A 25,029-nucleotide genomic window follows, 5' to 3' on the forward strand; every position below is an offset into this window, starting at 1 on the left:
ACGATCTTTTCTGGTGAAGTTTTGAGTTTCACATTTCTCTCCCTCCCTTCCTCTGACTGAAGGCAATCTAATACAGGTTATACATGCATAACTATACTAAAACCAGATCCATATTAATGATGTTGTAAAAGAAGAATCAAATCCAAATGGGGAAAAATTAGAGGGAAAAACATAATACATAAAACAATTTTTAAAAATTGAAAAGCTTTGGTCTGCATTTAAACTCTATAGCTCCTTGTCTGGATGTAGATGATATTTTCTATCACAAGTCTTTTAGAATTATCTTTGATTAATAATCTTCTGAATACTGATGAAATGAACAAGATCATAGTTGCTCATGCCCCTATGTTGTTGTTAGTATGTTTAATGTTCTTCTGGTTTGGCTCATTTCACTCAGAATCAGTTCATGAAAGTCTTTCCAGGCTATTCTGAAATCTTGTCTCATGATTTCTCATAGAAAAATAGTGATCAATCACATTTATGTGTCACAGTTTGTCCAGTCATTCCTCAATTGTTGTACATCTCCTCAATTTTCAATTCTTTGCCACTATGAAAAGGGCTATTATAAATATTTTGGTACATGTGAGTTTTTTGACCCTTTGTGTGATTTCTTTGGGATACAGACCTGGTAGTGGTATTGTTGGATCAAAGTGATGCACAATTGTATTGCCTTTGAGGCCTAATTTCAAATTGCTCTCCAGACAGGGTGGATCAATTCACAACACCACCTTCAATGCATTAGTGTTCCAGTTTTCCCTCACCCTCTCCAACACTGATCATTTTCCTTTTTAGTCATATTGGTCAATCTGATAGGTGTGAGGTGGTACCTCAGAGATGTTTTAGTGTGTATTTCTCTAATCAATAATTATTTAAAGCATTTTTTCAAAGTTATAGATAGCATTAATTTCTTCATCTGAGAATTGCCTTTTCATGTCTTTTGACCACTTGTCAATTGGGGAAATATTTGTATCCTTCTAAATTTGACTCATTTCTCTATATCTTTTAGAAATGAGTTCTATATCAGAAACACTAGCTGTAAAAATTGTTTCCCAATTTATTGTCTTCCTTTTAATCTTGGTTGCATTGTTATCGTTTGTGCAAAACCTTTACAATTTAATGTATTCAAAATTATCCATTTTACATTTTATAATGTTCTCTATCTCTATCAACATATATACTGTTCCCCTTTCCATGGTTCTGACAGATAAACTATTTCTTGTTCCCCTTACTGGCTTATGGTATCCCCTTTTATGTCTAAATCCTATACCCATTTTGACCTTATCTGGTATGGGGTGTGAGATGATGGTCTATGCCTAAATTCTACTGAAATCTTTCAATTTTCCAAGCAGTTTTTTTTAAATCAAAGAATGAGTTTTTAATCCAGAAGCTGAAGTCTTTGGGTTTATTGAACAGCAGATTACTTAAGTCATTTACTACTGTTTCTTTAGCACCTTTTCTGTTCCAATGATCCACAACTCTATTTCTTAGTATCAAACAGTTTTGAGGACTGATGCATTATAATATAATGTTAGAACTGGTATGGTTAGGTCCATCTTCCTTTGCATTTTTTCATTAATTTCCTTGATATTATCTACCTTTTGTACTGCCATATGAATTGAGCTACTTTTTTTTTTCTAGTTCAGTAAAGTATTTTTTGTCAATTTGATTAAATGGCACTGAATAATGATTTAATTTAGGTAGAATTGTTATTTTTATTATGTTAGCTCAGTCTACCCATGAGCTATTGAAATTTATCCAGTTATTTAGATATGATTTTATTTGTGAGAAAAATGTTTTATAATAGTTTACATATAGTTTCTGAATTTGCCTTGGCAGGTAGACTCCCAAGTATTTTATATTGTCTACAGATATTTTAAATGGAATATCTTTATCTCTTGCTCCTGTACTTTTTGGTAATAAATAATACATACATATATATATATATATATATATGCGCTGATGATTTAGGTGGTTTTTAAAATATCCTGCAACTTTGCTGAAGTTGCCAATTGTTTCAAGTCAATTTTTTAAAAAATGATCTTCTGGAATTCTCTAAATATACCATCATATCATCTGCAAAGAGTGAGTTTTGCTTCTTCATTACTTATCCTAATTTCTTCCATTTCTTTTTCTTTTCTTATTATTAAAGCTAACATTTTTTTTTAGGTTTTTTGCAAGGCAAACAGGGTTAAGTGGCTTGCCCAAGGCCACACAGCTAGGTAATTATTAAGTGTCTGAGGCCGTATTTGAACCCAGGTACTCCTGACTCCAAGGCCGGTGCTTTATCCACTACGCCACCTAGCCACCCTGGACTTTATTTTTTTCATAAAACCAACTCGCAGTTTAATTTATTGGTACATTAATTTTCTTCCTTTCAGTTTTACAAATATCTCCTTTGATGTTCAGAATTTCTCATTTGGTAGTTTATTGGGAATTTTAAATTTGTTTTTTCCTCTAGCTTTTCTAGTTACATGTATAATTCATTGATCTCCTCATTCTCTATTTTATTCATGTAAGCATTTAGAGATATAAAATTTCTCCTAATAACTACTTTAACTGTATTCTCCAAATTTTAGTATGTTGTTTCATTGTCTTGGATGGAGTTATTAAATCTTCTATGATTTGTTATGATTCTTTAAAATTAGGTTATTTTGTTTCCAATTAATTTTATTTCTATCTCTCATGGCCATTTATTGTATATGATTTTTAATTGCATCATGATCTGTAAAGAATGCATTTCTGCCTTTCTGCAATTCATTATGAAGTTTTTATGCCTACATGATCTATTTTTGTGTGAGTGCCATGAACCACAGAGAGAAAAGTATATTTATTTTTATCCCCATTCAATTTTCTCTAGAGTTCTATCATATTTAAGGGTTTTTTAAACATTCTATTTACCTTAACTTCCTTGTTATTTATTTTATGGTTAGATTTCATCATAATTTCAAGAAAGGGAGATTGACATCCCTCATTGAGTATAGTTTTGTTTTCTATGTCTTGCTATGACTCATCTAGCTTCTCTTCCAAGAATATGAATGCCATACCATTTGAAGCATACATGTTTAATATTGAAATTATGTCATTGTCTATGGTACTTTTCAGGAGGATGTAGTTTCCTTATCCCTTTTAATGAGTTATATTTTTGCAATTGCTTTGTGTGAGATAAAGATTGATACTCCTGCTTTTTTCACTTCAGTTGAAATATAATATATTCTGCTCCAGCCTTTTACCTTTATTCTGTATGTATCTCTCTGCTTCAAATGTGTTTGTTGTAAACAACATATTGTTGGATTCTGGTTTTTTAATCCACTCTGCTTTCATTTTATCATCCCGTTAACATTCCCAGGTATAATTACAATATTATGCTTCATTCTATCTCCCCTCCATTTGTATTTTTTCACTCCTTTCACCCTATACCTCCTCAATAGTGTTTTGCTTCTGAATACTAGTTCCCTCAATCTATCCTCCTTTCTATCAACCACCCCCTTTTCTTTCCTTTTTCCCTTTTTCTTTTCCTCTTTTTCCTTCCCTGTTTTCTATCAGTCCCTTCTTCCCTTAACCCCCTCTCCCTTTACCTTCCTAGTACATGAAGGGCTAGATAGATTTCTCAACCCAACTTAGCATTTGTGCTATTCTCTCCTTTAGTCAAACCCGATGAGAATAAGATTCAAACAGCTCTCATTCCCTCTCTTCTTTCCCTTTACTATAAGTCCTTTGTACTTCTTCATATGATGCAATTTATCCCATTCTTCCTTCCACTTTTCTTATCTCATAACAATTCCCCCTTTTAAATGTCTTAATCTTAAAATCAACCCATTAAAATCAATTTATGTCTATACCTTCAACCTAAGTATACTCCCTCTAATAGTGACAGTTCTCAAGAGTTATGAGAATCTTTCTCCCACATGTAACCAGTTTAATCTTATTGAATAGTCATTCTTTCCCCCTGTTTACCTTTTCATGTATTTCTTGAGCCTCCTGTTTGAAGAACAAATTTTCTGTTTACCTCTGGTCTTTTCTTTTCTTTCTTTTTTTTTTTGCAAGGCAAATGGGGTTAAGTGGCTTGCCCAAGGCCACACAGCTAGGGAATTAAGTGTCTGAGACCAGATTTGAACCCAGGTACTCCTGACTCCAGGGCCAGTGCTTTATCCACTGTGCCACCTAGCTGCCCCTATCTCTGGTCTTTTCAACCAGAAAATTTGAAAGTCACCTATTTCTTTAACTGTCTATCTTTCCCCCTGAAAGGCTGTGTTCAATTTTCCTGAGTAGTTGATTCTTGGTTATAATCCAAGCTCCCTTGCCCTCTGGACTGTGATTTTCCTGGTTCTTTGATGCTTTAATGTTGATGCAGCCAGGTTCTGTGTAATCCTGACTGTGAATCCTTGGTGTTTTAATTGCTTCTTTGTGGTTGCTTACAAATTTTTCTGCTATTGATAATATGATCTGATAATTTTGAAATCTGGCTACAATATTCCTTGTCATTTTCATTTTGGGATCCCTTTTGGAGAAGATCAGTGGAATCATTCAATGACTATTTCCCTCCCTGGGTCCAGTATATCAGGGCAGTTTTCCTTGATCTTTTTTTGATTATGACTTTCAGGTAGTCCAATAATTCTTAAATTATCTCTTCTGGATCTATTTTCTGGGTCAGTTGCTTTAGCAATAATGTATTTTACATTTTCTTCTATTTTCTTCATTTTAAAAATTTTGCTTAACTGATTCTTGGGATTTCATGTAGTCATTAGCATCCACTATCTCCAGTCTATTTTTCAAGGAGTTATTTTTTCAGTTTCCTTTTCCATTTAATCCATTTTTTTTTCTTTTGCCCAATTTTTTACATTGCTTATTTTCCTCTGTCCTGTTTTGGTTGCAAGATGTTAAATTTATCTTGCATTTCTTTACCCAATTTTTGCATTTGATTTTTAAAATCCTTTTTGTGCTCTTCCAAGAAGTCTTCCTGGGTTGAAGACTCTTCATATTTTCTTTCACCTCTTCATATATAGTATTCCTTCTGCCATCCTTTTCTGAGATAGTCTTTTGTTTATCCTTATCTTCAAGGTACTTTTCAAAAAATTGCCTTGCTTTTCTCTGACCCTTCTCATTCATTTTGAAAATTGTTACTGAGTCCTACCCCAAGTTTCATGTGTTGGAAGAGGGGTCAGCTTGCATACCTTTGGTGTTGAGAACCCTAGAGTCTTGCTTACTGGTCTGGGGCCATCAACATTAGGAACTCCAGGGGGCTACTCACTGGACTTACTGGCAAGGAATGCCAGTGGCTTTCTGTACTGGCTGTTCTCTATTCCCTGGGCCATTTGGAACAGGGGGAGAGCACTTGGAATTGCCTCTGGGCTGTTTGTGGCTGAATGTCACTAATTTAGACAATGGATTATGCACTCTAGGCTGGAAAAGTCAGGGACTTGCTATGCATGTGGAGCAGCTTGAATATGGGGTCTGGAGCACTATGTTGGAGCTCTCTCTCAGCCTACATTCTCTGTGGCTGAACCACTGTTCTGAACTGCAGGAGTCTCTGCCTGATATTCCTCCCACAGCTGAGGACCCAGCGTAGTCCCTGTCTTACTCCACAGCCCATGGGCTAGGTTTCTGTTCTCTGCCCTGGGTACACACATGCTCCTGTTGTTACAGACATTCATTGAAGATATTCCTCTAGATTGTTTTGGGGATTCTGTCCCTCTAAAATCTGTTTAGAGGCTTGATTAATGTCATTTCTAAAGGAAAGGTAGGAGTGCTTAGAAAGTTTCTGACTCCCCCCCAACTTGATTGGAAATCCACTTTAGGGCAATTTTAACCACATTGAATCCTTGCTATAAGGGATAAAGGGGTAGGAAGTTATCTATCAAATTATGAACAAATTATTTACTCTTTCTTATGTTATAAAAAGAAAAGATTATTTGTTATTAAAGTGGTATTTGTCTAGACTTATGGAGGTGTTTTATTTTAATTAAAGGAAATTGAAGAACTAAGCAATCTTCAATCAATCAAAAAGATTTATTAAATGCTTAACAGCTGGTTATACCATGGCAAACTCTGGAAATCTAAAGAAACATTAAAAATCTATACTTGCAACCTTTTTTATGCTATCAAAGAACTGGAATTTGTGGTGAAATCCATAAATTGGGGAATGACTGAACATGTGATACATGATTGTGATGAAAAACTATTGTACTATGAAAAATGAGAATCTGGGCAATTTCAGAAAAATCCTGGGAAGTCTGCTATGAACTGATGCAAAGGGATATGAGAAGAATCAGGAGGACACTGATTACTGTAACAACAATACTGTATTAATGATCAACTGTGAAAGACCACTCTGATCAAGACAGTGATCCAAGACAGTTTCAAGGATTCATGTTGAAAAATGCTAGGTCAAGAGAGAGAGAGAGAGAGAGAGAGAGAGAGAGAGAGAGAGAGAGAGAGAGACAGAGAGACAGAGAGAAAAAGAGAGCTAGAGATAGAGAGACAGAGACAGACAGACAGAGACAGAGGAGAGACAGATAAAGAGAGAAACAGAGACAGACAGAAAGACAAAGAGAGACACAGAGATACAAATACACATAGAAAGAAACTGTGAGTGCAGATTAAAGTATACTTTTTATTTTATTTTGTTTTTTCTTTTTTGTGTTTTCTTTTGCAACATAACTAATATGGAAAACAAAAAGTCTGTGAACTCAAGGAATTTTCATCCATAGCTAGATAGATAAGATATCTACAAAATAAAGACTGGATTTTTACTATTGACATGAACCTCCTATGGCCTAATAATATTAGCTGATATTTACATATTACTTAAAATTTGCAAGGAATTTTACAGATATTATCCTATTTGTTTCTCCCAATGATCCGGTGAGATAAGTATCACAAGTATTGGCACAATTTTACCGTTGAGAAAATTGAGACCAAGTGGATAAGTTATAAGCTTAGTCACATAACTACCAGTTGTCAGAGACAAGGTTTAAACTGAGGTTTTCTTAAATCTGTACTCTTTCCATTTTATAAAGTTGCCTCAAGTTAGATACATACTGCTTTGGAAATCCTAAAGAGTTGTAATTGATGTGTTAGCATAAAGTTTTTTTTTAGGGGGAGGAGGAGTTGAAAGGGACAGCACATTGGAAGTAATTTGCTGTTTTCCAAGTACATTAGCAATCCAATTCTTCATAGTTAGTTGGATCGAGCTTTCAGTTTTATAGACCAGCAAGTAAATATGGCCAAAAAATACTGCCTTAACTGTACCATTCTATACAATACTTTTTCATTTGTGGTGGCTTATCCTAAGTGAGGATTTCAGCTCATTCTTTGAAACACTTGATGTTGGAAATCAGATTATTAATGCTTCTACATAATTAAATATCATGGATTATAAAGTTGAATAACTTTTAGAGAATATGGTAGCCAAAGAGAAAGGGAGTTCATCTGATTTATAAAGTGGGACTATGTATAAAGTACCAGACTTAGAGTCAAGAAATCCTACCTCAGATCTGTACTAACAAGTCATTTTAAAACTGCCTGAAAAGCAGTGATAATAAAAGTACCTTCATCCCAGGGTTTTTGTGGATATAAAAATGAGTTAATATTTTTAAAAGTGTTTTGCAAACCTCAAAATGTTATATAAATGCTATTATTATAATTGATTACTTTAGTTATCACTGCTATTATTATTAGTGAATCAACATCATTAAGAAGTCTTACTGATGCTTCCAGTATGGATTTGTTTTTTAATTTCAGGCTATGAAAAACAATCTTAAGATTCTGAGTGAAATATTCCTCTGAAATGAGAAAATAAATGCATTTCTCTTTAAGCTAGCTTTTTTTTTGGAGGATAATGAATTTCATTAGCAATTGTTAGTATGCTAGTCTAGGTTGGACCCTTAGTCTTTTACTCAATTCTATTCCATATGGAGAGTGCTATATTTAGGTTTTTCAGTTTTGTTTCTTTGGTTGTTACCATAAATTGATTCAAATAGACAATACCCTAAATACATAGTCTGAAAATAGAAGATTGTAAATCAGGGATGATACCAGAACCATACCTAATTGCAGAGATTGTCAAATAGAGTGATTTATAGGACATGTTAGATCTTGTCTTTTAAAATTAATATTTTCACAAATTATCTTGACGACTGCGATAATTATTTCATAAGGAAAACTGTCAATGATCCTAAACTATAGGGTAATGCATATTTTACATCTGACTGTAGCCCTTTCTGTAGGAGGGTACTTAGAGGTATTTCTTGCTTAATAATTTGTTCCCCAGCCATTTTTGTTGTTATTCAATCATTTTTCAGTCATATTTGACTCTTCATGACTCCATTTGGGATTTTCTTGACAAAGATACTGACAAAGATATTTTCTACTCCAGTTCATTTCAAAGATGAGAAATTGAAACAAACTGGTTAAGTGACTTGTCCAGGAGCATAGCTAGTCCATGTCTGAGATAAGATTTCTTCCTGACTCCAGATCTAGCATTCTATTTACTGTGTCACCTAGCTGCCCCAATTGGTAGCTTATTGCTTATGGATAGATACTATTTATGCTTAATGATAGATACGTTTATCCTTATTGAAAGATGCCATGGATGTTTTATAGGATTTTTACAAGATCCTGAATTACAGGATGTAAACAATTATAAAAAACCCCCATCATGCTGTAAATAATTTTATTATTACATGAATCTCTAAAATGATAAAAGGACTTTTTAAAAGCACCTTATAAATAGTCCTCAATATTTTGGTGTCACTTCCCCTTCTAAAATATTGTAGATTATTGCCCTCCCATGAAATATCATCCTTCTAATTCTCTAATTCATCTTTTTCCAATAAACCCTTCATAAAATGGCTACAACACATGCTGGAAACAAACTGTTCTCTTAGCATCTCAGAGGCACTACCTCATAGTATCCCAGAATTTTAGAGCGGGAAAGGAATCACAGTGGTCACCTAGTATAAAATATCTCATGTTTTCCATCGCATGAATTTCATTCTTAATGTATTACTGTCTCACTTCATTTTGCAGTCGTGTGTGTCCTTCTTAATGTCTCTTATACAATTACCTTCATGCAAATTGTTTTTCATAACACGATAAAATTTATTTACAACCATGATATAGCTTTCTACTGTCTTTTGGGCTATTTGTGAATTTAGTTTTGAAATTTTTTGCTGAAATGATTTTCAGCAATATTACCTCTTCAGGAGACTATTAGTGCAAATGAGATGGGCTTTTGTAGTAGTGAACAGCTTGAGATCATTGACCATGCTTCACAATTCTCCAAATTCAATCCAGTCCCATTTCCCTCTCTTCACAGTTCTGAGCCCAGCTCATTGTGAATGTAAGGTTCTTCAGAGTGGATATTATTTCCACTTTTTTCTATTTTTATTCCTAGTTAGGTGATGCAATGGATAGTGTGCTGGAATAAGAGTCAAGAAGATGAGTCTTCCTGAGTTCAAATCTTATGTTAGACTTACTGGCTGTGTGATCCAGGTTCAAGTCACTTATCCCCATTTTCCTCACTTTCCTTATCTGTAAAATGAGCTGGAGAATGAAATGACGAACCATTCCAGTATCTTTTCCAAGAAAACTCCAAATGGGGTAACAGAGTCAGATACAACTAAAATCTCTGCATGACAAAAATCTTAGTACAGAACTTTGCAGATTAATAAATTCTTTTAAATTTAGTCACTTGTTAAACATCTGAAGCACCTGTCATATATTTACATTTATATGCACATGTGCATATGTTTACCTCTATGTGTATATATGCATAAAATATATAATATAGATGATATAGATTTTGGTATATACATTGACTAATTTGATTAACTACTTATCCATATTTAAGACTTAGTTTGGGCAAGATATGTTTTTTTAATTTTTTCAAGGCAAATGGGGCTAAATGGCTTGCCCAAGACCACATATCTAGGTAATTATTAAGTGTCTGAGGTCGGATTTGAACTCATGTCCTCCTGACTCTAGGGCTCTATCCACTGTACCACCTAGCCACTCCAAGATATGTTTTTCATTCCCTTAATTTTTCAGAATATTTGTTTAGACCTAAAAATGTCTTTAACTTTTGTATAGGTTTCAGTGTCTTTAGCTTTTCTTCAGGTTTGGAATATAGTATCCTAAATCTAACTCTTTAGTGATTATAAAAATAAATCACAATAGTTGTCAATCAATATTCTTGAGGAAGAACCACCAAGTTTCTCCATGATCACCAATTAAACTTAGTCAGCGACTGAAAGGTCATAGCTTTGACAGCTGATTTATCATTACACAGCAATAGGCATCCCGAGTCCAATCCATTTCAGGATTTAAAGATCTTTTTCTCTTTCAGTGTCACTAGAAGGAAAGAATATTTCAAATTGTTTTTCACTCTAGTAAACTTATCCTAATTAGCCATTGATGGGATAAGCCAATTAATGCAAGTCAGGATGCATGCAAATTTTCTGAATAGAGGTGGAGAAAAATGATTTGCCCAAAACATATTATACTTACCACCACCCCTCCTCCCCCATCCCCCCCCACAAGTGGGTATATTGTTGTTATGTAGGGGAACTGAGTATTTCCCCTATGTGAGTTCCATCTGTTATGTCTGGAAAACAGGAATTTCCAGGACATGCTATTTATATCTCCATATTTTATCTATTACCAGGATTAGCTTTATTCATAAGTAGTAATAGCTGATGTTTTTAGAATTTTAATGTTTGAAAAGCACTGCATATATCTGATCTTACTTAAATCTTCAACATCATACGAGGTACTGTACATCAGTGGAGTCATACTCAGATACCAACCCAAACATGACAATCCCTGCAGGTCACATATTGACTTGGAAAATCACATATCAACATTATCTATATTTGATTGTATTTTTACTTATTTTTAAAAATATTTCCCAACTATACGTCATCATCTGGTTTGGGACACACTCACGAGTGTTCATGACCACTGGTCGTGTTTGACATGTTTGCCATAAGTTCTACAGAAGTGTAGGGGTGTTCAAGGACGACTTAGCTTAGTGTGAGTTTTGCTACCCTTTTCAGGGTTGTTCATCTACCTTTGGTGTCCATCTTTTACCAAACTTTCACTTCTGGCTCCAAGAAACTAGCATGTGTAGCATCCTTTCCCAGGTAAAAGGATCTGGCCAGACAGGCTAAACCAGGTTGAGGGTAGCTGACAAACCTAGTGGTGATTTAGAAGGATGTCTACTCCAAGCATGTAAAGACCTCTGACAGAATGGGTGGATGAGAACAATTTGTTCAAATGGACTTGAAGGCAGCTGAAGCAAGCACTTGCTTCATTGAAAGTATGTTCAGACATCAAAGATGACAAGGTCATCCACAGGATCTTGAGCCATCACCAGTATCTATACTTTTATCCTGGACTTTGATTATGCTGGAAGAGAGAGTGAGGGTGATAACTTTGTGCAAGTCTGCCTTGCTTAAATCCAGTTTATATGCAAATCATCACCTTGAGATGTCATTGGTCATCTTCAGAAACAAAAGATCAAAAACAAACACAACATCAATATTAAGAACAAGCCCTATAATTAGCATTCCTCCTATTATAGATGAGGAAACTGAGGCCTAAAAAAGGTGAAAGGTTGAGATGATATAATTCTACATCCATGATCCTATGGGTTGCCCATGGTTGCTCTTCTGATTAATGAAAAAGTTGGGATTTAAATTCAACATTCTTTCAAAATACTAGACAACCTCTAAGTAGCGTAGGAAACAATTTGTATGATATCATTTGAGATACATTAATATATATTTCATATCAGATTGTCCAGTTGCTGACAATGATAACATTGGAATCACTATTTTGGGTAAAAATACGACTATTATAATGATAACTAGAAGACAATTTACACATTAGCCCATTATTATCATTGAACTGATAATGATCCTAAACTGAATTTGTTTATGCTATTTGAGTATTTGAGATACTGGGACCCAGCACAGGTAAGTATTAGGGGGAAAAATGGTCAAGAAGGATATTAAAGATGAATATAGATCTTGAATGAATTCCTACTATGGGAGATCCTGGGAAATGAGGTATCTCAAAAGGTAAGGAAAGAAGCAATTTCCAATGGAAGAAGAAATCTTTACCAAAAAAGGGATGAAGAAAGTTTCACAAAGAAAAATGTCAATTTTCTTCCAAGAGAAATTTTTTTTTCCTAAGGTTAATGTTGTTCAAACTGTTTACTGAGGCTGTTTTCCAGGGTATATAGTCATGACCACCTTATGCTCTCCAGAACTTTTACTTCTACATTCTTTTTTTTTTTTTAGGTTTTTGCAAGGCAATGGGGTTAAGTGGATTGTCCAAAGCCACAAAGCTAGGCAATTATTAAGTGTCTGAGACCGGATTTGAACCCAGGTACTCCTGACTCCAGGGCTGGTGCTTTATCCACTGCGCTACCTAGCTGCCCCTACTTCTACATTCTTGCCTCTGTGGAAAGCAGGCAAACTTTTCCCAAGGACCTAGCTATCCCATCTCTGAGCAAATTTGAGTTTAGCTATTCTAATTCTGTGTCCCACCTGGAAAACAATGTAATACAATATGATATAATACAATATAATAAAATTTGCATTTAGTAAGCATCTACTATGAGGTACTGGGAGAAGTAAACAAAATTGAGATAAGACATGGTCTCCCTCCCTCCCCAGAGAGTTTATAGCCTTGAAGAGAAAAAAAGATATATATAGATAACTATAATATAGCATTTTTAATAAGTGCATCAGAGAGTTACCTAAGGAATTTATATGGACCCTAATGAGGGGAAGTTCATTACCAAGTCAAGGAGTTAGAAAAGACTACCTTGAGGAGGGAGCATTTGAGTTCACCTTTAATAATTAGATATAGTATTCAAATTAAGCCAAGAGAGAAAGAAAAGGAATTCCAGGTATGGGGATAGAGCAGAATAGTCAAAGTACAAAAGGTAAAAGAATTCAAGATGTGTTTGAGTTGTTTAATTTTGCCTAAATAGTGTGAACCTATGTGTGTTTGTGTGTTGTGTTGTATTGTGTTGTGTTGTGTGTATGTGGGTGTATGAATATAATGATGTGAAACTGGAAAAAGTCCAAGCTGAGGAGGTCATTGAATATCAAGTCAAAGTGTTTGTTCTTTTATGTGACTGGCAATAAGGAGCCCACTGAAAGGTTGGCAAGAAAGATTTTGATATGTTTGAAAATGTCTTTCCTCTTCAGCAAGTATAAAAAAAAAAGTGGTAACATTCTACTGGACCTTAAAGGGAAACTAGTGCTTGAGGGAAATCATTGAAGCCTTCCATAGAGATCTCCAAGGGAAATAAATACAGGACTCGGACCTGCCAAAAGTTAAGGCACTCTCCATTCATGGCGGGAGCCAAGGAGAATAGAAGCTGTACACATAGCTCTGCCAATTCTGTGTCTTTTACGGGATAAATTTGGAGTCACAGGATAACCCTGTAGCAGGTCTGTTTGTTATAGATGCACTTACCCAGCTTCTGAGGTTTTGCTGTTTATTGAATAAGCAACCTTGTTAACACTCCTTTCTTTTAATGGGAATTGATGGTCACTTTTCCATGAGATTTCCTGGAGATCTGATCACTTCCCTAATGATTATTCCCTATCAGGAGCACTCGGCTAAATAGGTGTTAAATGAAAAGGCTGCTGCTTGAGGCTAACGCTGCAAACTGAATTTCAAATATCTAATAAGATACTGAAAATTACCTTAAGCTTTCAAGTGTCACATACTGTAAAAATACAAATTAGACTGGAAACGCAGCCCAGCCATAATTAACACTGTGATGTGTTCAAATAATCAAACCATCCTCTGAGGAGTCTATTGAAGGAGATTATTACAAGTGCTAGTTCCCTAATCATTATGTGACAACTATTTTTATGTCATTGATCTAGTCTGCCTTGTCTATTTTGTCAGTGTTGCTCAGTATCTTTTAAAAAGGTGATATTTCCCCACACACAGAGACAGCTCTTCCTACAGTTCCAATTGATGTCAACCTTTGCTCACAGTTATCATCTGCACACAGCCAGGCTTCATTTTAAATCAGAGGAGCGGGGAAAAATAAAACTGGATGGCTTTCAGTTCCAATCACGTCTTGTTTTACCTCGCTCTAGCCAATAAGTTATCGGGAAATAATGGATTTTTATCTGTGAAAGTGAAAGAGCAGGTTTAAGATTTTCAAATTTAAAAATGTTCTCCTCCTGCATTTTATGTGGGAAGTGGAAGATTTCTTTGATGGAAGATGGAAAGTTTCATTTTATTCTAATGTGAAAGTGTTCTTTCGGGAAGAATAATCTAGGGTCTTTTTAACTTGAAAGGAAAATAAGATACTTGCTCTAAAGAGGGTATTTATGGTGAAAGATCATGGCAGATTCCTAAATGCGCTGTTTTAAGGGAAATATAAGATGCTCATCCTTTTTTTATATGTAGAGTATTTGACATTTACATGTGACACTCTCCACAGGACTCTACATCTAGATATCCATGATCTATGTGTCTCTTCTGGACATGAGAGTAGGGTTTGGGTTTTCTCCCAGAGCTAAAAATTTCTGTTTTGGAGAGATTCAGAGAATAATAACAATGCTGTCAAGAGTTCCCAGTCCATACAGGTAAATCTTGTTTGAGTTAAAGTGTCATTTATAAGACCAGATGTCACTCAGGGTAAAGAAAATGAATAGATATAGCCAAATTGTCTTATCCATTTTTATAGACCTTTTAAAAAAGTCAGTCAATAAGCATTTGCTAAGTGTCTATCACTGCATCTCTTTCTTCATGGCCAGGCTTTTATAATAAACCTTTAGACTAATCTATGAACAGGTGCCGTAACCCCTGGTCTTTGGGTCAGGAAGCCCTGATTTCAAGTTCTGCCTCAGATATCTGTGAACTGTGTGACCCTAAAAGAGTCTTTTAACTTCTATCTGCCTCAATTTCCTCAACCATAAAATTGGGTTAATATGAAAGAAACAATTAAGATAATATTTTTAAAAAAAATATTTAGCTCAGTTTTGGGATATAGTAAATATTAGATAAATATTTATTTCTTTTCCCCTTCCAATGAATGCTGCATGTAGCTAGCTTATGTGATTAATGTTCCAAAAGCCTGTCACTGACCACATTCTTTCCTGGCTCAAAAACACAAAACAAAACAAAAATCCTCCCAAAACCAACCTTCAGTAACTTTCCATTATGCTTTTAAATTTAAAGTTCAAGTCCCTCAATGCAGTTCTTTTTTTTTTTTTTTTTTTTTTTAAGTTTTTGCAAGGCAAACAGGATTAAGTGGTTTGCCCAAGGCCAAACAGGTAGGTAATTATTAAGTATCTGAGACCGGATTTGAACCCAGGTGCTCCTGACTCCAGGGCCGGTGCTTTATCCACTACACCACTACGCCACCCCCCATGCAGTTCTTTAAGAATCACATGATCTCAAACTTGAGCAGAGATTATCTAGTCTGAACTGTTTATAGTTACATATATTTTGTTGTAGTGTCTGACTTGTTTGTAGCTACATATTTTTTATAGTATTGTCATGCATTTTTCCCCCTTTTTGTTGCAGTTATTTATCATTTATCATATTTCTTGCCTTCTGAAGGAAGGGGGAGAGAATTTAAAACTCAAAATTTCAAAAAAATAAATGGTAATTTTTAAAAAATGCAATTGAGAAATATTTCCTGAAGTAAAATATGCTAAATTTACTTATTATAAACTTGTAAAATATAAGTTCCTTAAAGGCAAGACCTGTTTCATTTTTGGTTTTGTATTCTCAGGGCTTACTAAAGTGTCTAAAAATATTAGATGCTTAATAGATGCTTATTTATTGATCTCCTTTCTATTTTTGTGAAACTGAGTTTCCCTATCTCACCAAAGCTGCAAACATAGCAGTCAGTCATATGAATGATCTGAGTGATTGATCAGTACAGAACTTCAATATGCTTCATTATGACCTAAGCTGGTTCATATCTCCTTAAGTAACTTGGTGGCCCCCTGATTCATAAGGCTTGTAATTCTGTTGTTGAACTTAATTAAGGAACCCAACTAGTTTCAGTCCTATTGTGGTTTAGAGCTCCCAGACTCAATGAATGTGTAGAATAGTTGCTTAATTTTTTTTAGTCAATGGGTGAAAAATCTGTAATTTTGGTTTGTAATAGACACTTGATTATTTTTCATTTTGTAAATAATGGTAAATTTTTTGTAATAAAATAATTACATTCTGAAAAACAATTAGGGACAGTTTGGTGGTGCAGTGGACACAGAGCATAGACCCTGAAGTCAGAAAGATTTGAGTTCAAATCTAAATTCAGACACAATACTTACTGGCTATGTGACCCTGGGCAAGTCACTTAACCCTGATTGCCACAGGTATGTGCTACCATGTCAAGCTAAATTTTTTATTGGAGCAATGAAATATCACCCTGAAAACTTATCAACTACCATTGTCAGCAACCCTGATGCCTTATGGAATTTGTATTTCCTTGAGTAACACATTTTATCGTAGTATTTCCTGGAATTATTTTTTCTTTTTTTTTGTCTCAGTTATTTATGAGATTGCTTGCCTTCTGAAGAAATGGAGGAGAGAAACAATTAAAACTCAATTTTTTAAATTAAGGGTGATTTTTAAAAATGCATTTGAAAAATATTTGATGAAATAAAATATATTAAAGTTGTTTTTTATTGTGAACATTTATAGATTGGAATTTCCTGAAGGCAAGGACTGTTTCCCTTTTGTCTTGGCATTCTCAGGGTTTACTGAAGTATCTAGAACATATTAGATGTTTGTTAAATGATTTCTTATTGATTGAGTGAAGCTAATCAAATAGAGTATGAAATTATTTTTTTTTTTGGTTGTCTTTGGATACATGAAAAAAATCATGAGATCATAGAATCACAGTTTTAGAGTTATAAAAGGGCTTAGAATCTATGGGGTCACTTCCTTTTATAGATGAGGAAACTGAGGTTGAGAGAAATTTAAGTGAATTGTCTGAATTCTCTCACATATCTAGTAAATGACTGAGATGAGATTTTAACTTGTCAACTTGTATACAAATCCAAGCGACAAATTTCTCTGAGGAGAATTTAAGAGCTCCCCTTCCATTTAATTTCAACTTCCATTTTTAATCTGCTTGAATGTCAACATAGTTATGATTCAGTTTCTTTTATATGTTCACTCACTGGCCATTGAATAGCTATCTCACATTTAGATTTCTAAAGATATTCTAGAAAAGTACACAATCTTTTGAACTTTTTCACTGTCATGGCAGAATTAAAAGGGAACAGCACAAACCTGACCATTTTGAATGTCTTTGTCTCCTGGGTTGTAATGATCAAAGAATGCCTCATTAAATGGGCAGGTTCCTGCTGGAAATGTCATCCTATACTTATCTAGATTGGTCCTTGGAAAGTAGATTCAGTGTTACCATATTCAAAGTTATTGACTTATTGTATTCTAAGATCTCCAGGATCACTACTGTGTAACTATGGGATTTCTGCTAGAACTTTCTGGAGGTTGAAAATATTTGACTCTTTTATTTCATATATCTGGGGAAACATTGAAAAAAGAACAAAGAATTTAACAAGAAATACCCAAGGGAGAAGGAGGTAATAATTTAAGGAATGAATATCAGGGTCACCTAATCACCTCTTACATTGGAATCAGGACATTTTGCCCTAAATCAGCATAGCCCTCTGAATTTACTGTCTTTGGACTAACACTTCCAAAATGGGAACGCAAAGGAATTAGGAATGTCAGCAGGGATCTGCAGTGGCAATGTTTTCCAGCCTACATGACATAATGGTGATCAGGACTTCTCATTCCCCTGGCAGGGAGGTATCAAACAGCTTAAAACTTGGAATTTGCAGGGGCAGCCATGTGGTGTAGTGGATAGAGAGTACTGACCCTGAAGTTGGGAGGACTTGAGTTTAAATCTGACCTCTGATGCTTATTACCTAGCTGTGTGACCTTGGGCAAGTCATTTAGCTCTATTGCCTTGTAAAAACAAAACCAAAAAACCTTGAAATTTTCTAGCTTAGATTAGAAGATCAAGAGAAGACAAAGGACAGAAATGAGGAAGCGACAGGTAGGAAAAAGCATAGCTAGGGAATAGATATCCTGTTGAATAGAAAAAGACTAGACTAGAAAAAGAAACAGTTTTTGTTTCATTTTATTTTATTTTCCCAGATGACAGGTCACAGTGTTGTCTCCTCTAAATGAAAAAAACTTCCCTTAGTACTTTGCTATCTGAACATGGTAGCCCCTGAACAGATTTGTGTGAATGAATAGGTGAATGAACTAACCAGTTAAAACATTTTAATTACTAAATTTCTTTCCATTCTTACCAAGGAATTTTTCTCCCTTCTGAGGTAGTCTTCAGAGTACAATGGAATTTAGATTTTGCACTGAATTATCCTTCCACTAGGATATAATTTTCATCTTGGGAATCTGTATCATCTCAGAAGCTGAAGTGGTTGGAGGTTCAACAGCAAGTATCTCTTCCAATCTTAAATCTCCATGGTCTGATTTCAGTTCCATTTTTGCTGCCTTTAGAGAGATCCCAAGGCAAAAGGAGTCCCTTTTGTTACTGTTATACATTCTTATTGTTTGCTCATAAAAGAAAACTGATTAAGAAGCAGATTCAGTTCTGGTTTGTTCAGCTCTTTGCTATGTAACCCTAGCTAGATCATCTCAGGTTTGTTTTTTTTTAATAGATTTTTTAGGTTTTTTTTTTTTTTTTTTTTTTTTTGCAAGGTAAATGGGGTTAAGTGGCTTGCCCAAGACCACACAGCTAGGTAATTATTAAATGTCTGAGGCCGGATTTGAACTCAGGTCCTCCTGACTCCAGGGTCAGTGCTCTATCCACTGTGCCTCCTAGGCGCTCCTAGGTCATCTCAGTTTAACACACTGTAGTTTCCTCATTCATATACTTTTTTCAAGATCTTGAATTATGGTTTATATACTGAGTGCTAGAGGAGGCTAAGTCCTTTCTAACTCTAACATTTTATGGATGGTTAATTCTTTTTAGTAATCTAAAATTAAGTTTTATTATCAAGTTCTCATATTTTTATCATAATAGGAAGAAAATGACTTTGAACTAAATTCAATTAGCCATTTTAACAGATTGATTTTAGTTTGCTTCTTTTATTTACAAATAGTCTCTAATTCTTTAAATAGATAGGTGAAAGTTGACACTGTTCTAAAAGACAGCAATGTTCTGATAGTTTCCCTTTCCTCATTCCCATTACTAGGGTTAATTCTGCCCCACTTATGTCCTAAGATAAACTAATGTAGCTGAGACATGGAGAAAAAAGTTATCAATTAGTAAATATCTTCTCTGCAATTTATATTAATAGATAGATGCCTTCACATGCACTGGAAGAATCACTTAGGAAGAGGGTGGCAGAATCTGGACTTGAATCCAGGTCTTTTAATTCCAAAGGTAGTTTTCCAACCTTTTTCTGCTACTATGCCTCATATGAATGATGCTTTCCTCTCCTTCCTACCACCAGATGATGTAGTGATTCCTCTACATTGTAGTGTCTTTAAATTAATGTTTCCATTCCTTTTATCACTGATTCCAAAGAGAGTTCTCTATCATCCTCTTTCTCTTCTTGTTGCTGCTTATCATTCTTCCCAGTAATTGAACTCCATACTATTGGGATTCACTGGTGACTATAATCTATTATAATATAATAATATAAAATAAATATAATGAATAATATAATGAATGCAACATAACATATTATATAATATGTTCTATACTAATTGATATAATACAATGTAACATAGCATAACATTACATAATAATATAATAATAATATAATAATAGTATAATATAGTATTTTAATTGTACATAATAATATAATAATAGTATAATATAGTATAATACAATAATATAGTATAATATGGTTTTCAAAAATTGTTCACATGAAAAATTTATTTGGATAAAGATCATTTCTTTTTTGTCCAAAGGAGCATTTCTCAGACTATAATGTAGCAAAGCAAAAATCTCATCCTATTTTCCAAACCCCAGTCCCAGAATATGAGTACTTTCTCAAGGCAGCAATGTATTACTTTGTCTCTGTTGACTCCTGTCTGATAATTCTTTAAATTATTTGTATCAAATGGGGAACACTCAATACACATTCATTTTTTAAAATATCTTTATGGCAGTCATACATTGTAGCAACTGGACAGTAAGAAAGTCAGAAATTTGAGTGATAACTGGGCTAGTCTGTCCACTTTTCTGCTTTCAGAATGCATGGTAATGCTTATGGCTTTTTCCTTGTTTCCCGATTCTTTTAGTCTGTTCTTTCATACTTATTACTGTTTCCCTGGCTATCCATGATGTCACACATTTAAAGCAGCATCCCATGAGTTTCTCATTTACCCTATAAGTCTATAATACTATTACAACCCAGGATGGTTATTTTTCTTGCTGTGACAAACATGGAAATTGCCTCTCTCATCACATTTCAATATCTGTTCTCTGCAGTGTGCAGATGCTATCTGTAAAGGACCTTTTAGAAAAGCAAATCTGAAGATAGCTGCCAGCTAAGTCTATTAGTGGCCATCTGGTAAAAAAATTGGAGGCAATTCGAAAATCAATAGTTAATAATAAGCTTAATAACTGCAATATTTTGATCACCAGTGCTTTATCTAACTTAGATGTTTTTTTGCAACAAACTGACTCTGGTCTTTAGGGAGTGATGAATATAATTTTATTAATAAATCTATTAATTCCCATAGTGCTTTGTTCACAACCCTGAAAGATATGTATAGTATTGTCATCTCTATTTTAAAGATTAGGAAACTGAGATTTAGAGAATTTGAGGAATTAGCACACAGTTATACAGTTATGAGTCAGTATTCAAACCAGACTTTTGAGGACACAGGGTAGTTCTATTGAAAAAGCATTATTTTGGGAATCCAAAGACTTCAGTTGAGGAAATTTATGTAAACTCTTTGGGTCTCAGGCTCTTCATGAATAAAGTACTGGTGTTGGATTAGGTGATATTTTAGCTCCTGCCCTTTTTTCCTAGATCTAGATTCTATGATACCTACCCTTTTTTTAAGTCTATGCCTCTTCTAACTCCTGGTACAACATTCATTTTATTCTGCTACACTGCATTCCAAATAAGCTTTGAAATTACATCTTACCAGATATCACAAATAGGCATAATTTTCTTGAAATGATTACCATAGGTAGATAATGTTGTTCTTACTTTGAATTGACATACATTTAAAGCTATACTGCAAAGAGGATGATTCATGTTGGAAAGGCAGCAACTTAGAGGGAATGAGTTCAGTGTCTGAAACCCATGATACAGTAGACAAATATTCTAAATGGTAATTGGGTGATCTGAGTTCTACTCTTGGAACTATCAGGGATAAATTTGAGCACAATCTTTCTGTCTCAGTGGCCACTTCTATAAAATGAGAAGACCACAGGATTTTGAACTTGAAGGTACCTTAGAAATTATTGAATATGATTTTCTTATTTGAGATGATGAAACTGAAATACAAAGGCATAAATTGATTTGCCACCTATCACCTATCTTGGAAATAAGAGACCTGGGATTTATACATAGGTTCTCTGACTACAAATATAATCTTCATTTCATTATCATGGGACTAGATGATATCTTTAAAGTCCCTTCCCAGTTAACATTTTATGAAAATCACTGGTATCAGGTGTAGAATGAATTCAGTCTAGTTTACCAAAGTCAAGGGAATTAGGACTAAAGGATAGCTTTTGAAACTCAAAAGAGACAAAAAAGTAGCTAGCATTTATAGAGTATTCTAATGTGCATAAAGTGCTTTATACATATTATATCATTTTATCCTCTTAAAAATATATATGCAATTGTAAAATCCATTTTGTAGATGTGGAAATTGAGAAAGATACAGATTGAGTGACTCATCCAAAATTTGAACTCGGATCTTCCTGATTCTAAGACCAGAATTTTAGCCATTGAAACACCTTGTTGCCCCAATGGAAGTTTTTTTGGAATGTTTAGTAGTAAATTTGTAGAATTCATATATATATATATATATATATATATATATATATGTAAAAGGTGGTAAATAATGAAATTTGTTGAGTCATTTTTCTGTTGTGTCTGACTCTTTGTGTTCTCTTTTGGGTTTTTCTGGCAAAGTATTAGAGTGGTTTTTATCATTTCCTTCTCAAACTCATTTTACAGATTAAAGACAAAAGGAGGGTTACATGACTTATTCAGAGCCATGCAGCTAGTAAGTGTTTAATGCTGGATTTGAACTCAAGGCTTCCTGACTCCAGATCTGACATTTTATCCTCTGTGCCATTTCGATATCCATTCTAGAATGTGGGATGATATCCCCAATCATCACATTATAGGTTTAGAGCTAGAATGACCTAGAGATCTTCCAGTCCAATATCTTTAGATTATAAAAATAGATGAAAAATTGCCCCACTAGGCATGGAACCAGGAACAAACTAGTCTAGTATTCTAATTCTTGGTACTGATAAGTGTGTCAAAGAGTGCAACTGTCTGCTTTGACATCTTTCTCAAAGCTTTGGGGATAAATGTTCTCATATATTAATTTCCTTAAATGTTTTGATATGACTCTATCACTCAACTTTGCTAAATAATTTTTAATCAATTATAATTTCATTATTAGGGCAGCCAGGTGATATAGTGAATAGAGGGTCAGGCCTGGAGTCAGTTCAAATACAACCTCAGTTTTAAGATCCTGGGAAAGTCATTTAGCCCTCTTTGCTTCAGTTTTGCTCATCTAGAAAATGAGCTGGTGAAGGAAATGCCAAACCACTCCAGTATCTACCAAGAAAACTGCTAACTGAACTAAAAAGAAATCAGGCATGACAGAAATAAATGAACAACCAAAGTTCTAGAATATCCTACCCTTCCTCATCAAAATCTTAACCTACTTTCAAGACCCAGCTTAAATCCCACTTGCTTAATACATCTTCTTTTTCAGTATTTCTATAACAATTACTGCTTACATAATGCATTTAGAAATTAATTTTGTGCTGTTTTGTTTCTTATTTTTTTAACCTGGAACTGTTATCTGAATCTTTCATTCATTTCAATCTAACTGCATATCTGTCATCTGAAGGTCAACTTAAACTAAGGTCAGTTAGGTTAATCCTCTATTGGTAAATAGGTAATGGGATTTTTGACCACAGCAGTTTGAGAAGATCTGGAAAAAAGAGGCTGCAGTTTGCATTGGTGCATGTAGTATCTACACTGATGAAAACACAGATTTGCTTCAAGTTAAATTAATTCAACAAACATTTATCAGCCATCTCTTATGATCCAGGCTCTCAGCTAGGGAGGGCTATCGATGGAAAGAAAACAAACTAATAACCAAGAAAATTCCCCTCCTCCAGGATCTCATATTCTTTTGGGACAATACAACATGTACACAAATAAGGAAGTGTTAGAAAGCTATAAATAAAATAAATATATTGATATTTAACTTTTAAATAATAATTATAGCTAATGCATATATAGTGCTTTAAGGTTTGTAAAACATTTTACAAATATTTTGTATCTTCACAATTTTTTCAATGTTCAATTCACAATATTTTATAAATATTACAAAATTTTTATAAGTATTGAAATATTTAAAAATAATATCTTATTATAGCTTCATAATAACTCTTGTAGGTTAATGATATTATTTCCATTTTATGAAGAAATGAGGCATATAGGTTAAGTATTTTGCCCAGGCTCCCATAGCTAATAAATACTATTATTTAAATATTATAATTTATTTACATAACACTAAAGGATATTATTTAAATAAGATGTAATAGAACAGATTTGAACTCCTGACAGCCAGACTCCAGTTGCAGTGGTCTATGTCCAATATGCCACCTAGCTGTCTCATAAGTGCTTATGACTTGCCTCCCCAACTGGGCAGGGATTTATAGTCTTATATTCTTTTTTTCCTCATTCACAAGCAAACTGCCTTGCATGCAGAAGAAAGTATTCACCAGTATATTTACTGGACCCAAGATACCTTGACTTTCCTCCAAATGTGGGGGAAACTTTGAAAATATGTTACTCTGTTCCTCATCCCAGAATAAGTCCCCCTGCCCCGCCTCCTTATATTCCTTCATATATAGAATACGTGAAGGAAGTTCCTAATTTTGGAACTTCAGTAGCTTGTTCTTGTTTCCACTTTACACTAAGTAGAGCATTTTGACCCTCTTGGATTTGAGATATATGTAAAAAGGGTTTGATCTTTGAATAATATTTTGAAGTGCCTCAAAATACAGGTGATGTAGGAAGTTTGTATTTTTTCCCCTCAGATTCTTACTGCCCAGATGCTGAATAACTAAGCAAGGAGAATATTGTTTATGTGAAATAAGGATTACCATTGTCCCTCTGCTGTCATTTGAAAATTCTCAAGTCAGGGCAAAAGAGGAGGAAGAGGGAAAGAAAAGTAGGTAAAAGGACAGAAAGAAAGAGAAAGGAAAAAGGAAGAGACAGAAAGACAGAGACAAAGACAGCAGAGTAAGAAAGACAGACTACTCAAAAGATAGAGAAAGGGGAAAAGTGGAGACAACAAAAGAGAAAGATAGAAACTGGAAACAGAATGAAGAGACAGAAAGACAGAAAGTCTGAAACAGAAGAGAGAAAGGCAGAAATATAGAAGAAAGATGAGACTCAGGAGAGAAACAGAAATAATCAGAATAGTGAGAGAGAGATGGCTAACCACTCCAGGATCTTTGCCAAAAAAATTCCAAAAGGGGTCAATGGAGAGCTGGGTATAACTGAAAACAACCATGCACTTATGAATCAAACATGACCCTTAACATAAAAGGGCCAAGAAACAAGGGGAAATAGGGGAAATGAAGCATTTTTACAAATACAAACTAAAATGACAAGAGATTAGTTAATGAAAGAGATGTGAGCAAAAGCTATGAGTTCAAAGTAAATGAAGTGGATGAGAGAGAGAGAGACAGACAGAGTGAGACAGAGAGAGAGAGAGAGAGAGAGAGAGAGAGAGAGAGAG

Source organism: Macrotis lagotis, chromosome 7 (genome assembly GCF_037893015.1).
Source record: "Macrotis lagotis isolate mMagLag1 chromosome 7, bilby.v1.9.chrom.fasta, whole genome shotgun sequence".
NCBI lineage: Eukaryota > Metazoa > Chordata > Mammalia > Peramelemorphia > Peramelidae > Macrotis > Macrotis lagotis.